Raw genomic sequence first — 2495 nt, forward strand, 5'->3', positions numbered from 1 at the left:
GCTCTGCTTCATTAGTCCATCTTTTTACAGTCCTTGATACAGGTTTAGCTGCTTTTAGTTTCTGCCTGTAGGACGGTATTAGATGAACCAGAAGGTGATCAGAACGTCCCAAAGCTGCTCGTGGAACAGAGTGAAATGCATCCTTTATTGTGGTGTAACAGTGATCCAATATATTACTGTCTCTTGTGGGACAAGTAACATGCTGTCTGTATTTTGGCAGTTCACGGGACAGATTGGCTTTATTAAAGTCCCCGAGAATGATTAAAACAGAGTCCGGGTGTTGTTGTTCTGTCTCTGTGATCTGATCAGCGAGTTTCTGTAAAGCTGAGCTCACATGCGCTTGGGGATGGATGTAAACACTGACCAGAATGAACGAGTGAAACTCCCGCGGCGAATAGAACGGCTTGCAGTTAATGAAGAGTGTTTCGAGATTTGAGCAGCACGTCTTCTTTAACACAGTTACATCTGTACACCACCGTTCATTGATGTAAAAGCATGTCCCGCCGCCACGCGATTTCCCCGTTGATTCTGTGTCACGATCCGCTCTAAACAGCTGAAAGCCCGGCAGATGGAGCGCGCTGTCCGGTATGGTGTCATTCAGCCAGGTTTCCGTGAAACACAGAGCAGCAGAGTGTGTGAAATCCTTATTTGTCCGAGAAAGCAGAAGGAGTTCGTCCGTTTTGTTGGGTAGAGAGCGGAGATTTGCCAGATGGATGCTAGGCAACGGCGTTCGAAATCCGCGCTTCCTGAGTCTGACGAGCGCTCCCGCCCGCTTCCCCCGTCTGCGCGTCCTGAAGCGCTTGATCAGCGCCGCCGCTCCTCCGATAACAACGTTCAGTAAAACGTCTGAATAATTGAAATCCGGTAAAATATCCTGTGGTGTGTTCTGCCGAATGTTCAGCAGTTCTTCCCTGGTGAAACTGATGGCAGGAATATAACTAAAGACAGGACAAACTAACAAAAACACAAAAACATATGCGGAGCTCGTCACGGAGGCAGCCATCCTGTATCGGCGCCAGACGCTTAAAGGACTGCACTTATTATTATTTTAAAAATTAATAGTGTACATATTTTGTTAAAATCGATTCCCTATTTTCATTTTCTAAACTTTTTGGTTGGTCCGATTGATTGTGCAATCGATTTTCGAACTAAAAGTGACAGCCCTATCATTGAGGCTTAAGCCCAGGTAAACCCTTGCATTAATGCGGCCCAGCAAGCGGGCATCGCTCGTAACTTCAAGCAGAGGCGTGCATTAATTCTTCTTAACTCTGACATGCTCATGGTCATCAGACCAAATTCAGTACTTTTTGCAGTTGGGTCTGTTCGAGGTCGGATCATATTCTCCCCACAATCGAACCACTCCAGAGTTCGTTTGAAAGCATACCGAGACCACCTCTTCAAGCAGGTCTCGGTATGCTTGTTTGGTCCGCTTTTGGTGCGCACCCGAGTGCGATTTCTGCTTTTTTTGACCTGCCCAAATTAACCGCACCAAAGGGGGAAACAAACTTTGGTACGATTCAACCGAACTAAATGAGGCAGGTGTGAAAGCACCCATATACTGTATTTCAGTTCGTTTGAGACATTTAGAAGCTTCAGTATCTAAATTCCACCTTTTTTCCCCTCACCTTCACAGCCCCACCCTTTTCTTTCCGGTTTTTACCCGCGGCCGCGTTATGTATATTGTTTGTTTGTTTCTATGCTTCTTCTATCTAACGTTAACATCTTTGCTGTTCAGTTCTTCCTACTCTTCCACTTCTTCTCATTAATTGGCGGCCATGGCCAGTCCAGCTGGCATCCAACTTAAAGGTGCATTGCTGCCACCTACAGTACTGGAGTGTAAAACAGATGGATGGGGAAAAACACAGGTGATGACTGCGTGCGCGGGCCGGCCTTCCTGGATTATCGGCCGTTCTGTGATTCTCCATATCACACAGATCGCCAGTCCGCCCCTGGCTACTAGTAATTTTCTAGAACATTTTCCATTATCCATTATCTGTTGTAAACATTTAACCTAGAACACAAAAAATAAAATGTATAATTTAAAATGCAGGTAGAAACAAAGAAACAAATCTAAATTAACATATAAAAATATAGTTTGATAATGACACAATTTTGCGTCATGATAACATAATGCCATTACTTCAACATTTAGCAACTTTTAACAACAAATCTACCTTTTTTAGGAACTTCCCCTGAAAATTAGTTGGCAACAGTAAAATTATAACAAACTAAACCTATTTATTTGTTTTACAACAAACTTTTAAATCACAGCATTAGGATTAAAAATAATTTTCAAATGTAAAGTAATGATTAGGGGAAAGTAATACTGCCCCAAGCAAAGGTACTAAAACTACTTGCAAAACATGATATTTGATGGTTTAAATTAATTTGTTAATGGCTTTGAAGGCCAGCCTGAAGTGCTGCACTAAGATAAGTGATCACTGCATGAGGGTGTGGAATGCAACGGATTGGTGGATACTCATGATGGAGCCTGG

The sequence above is a fragment of the Carassius auratus genome, chromosome 37 (genome assembly GCF_003368295.1).
Source record: "Carassius auratus strain Wakin chromosome 37, ASM336829v1, whole genome shotgun sequence".
Classification (NCBI taxonomy): domain Eukaryota; kingdom Metazoa; phylum Chordata; class Actinopteri; order Cypriniformes; family Cyprinidae; genus Carassius; species Carassius auratus.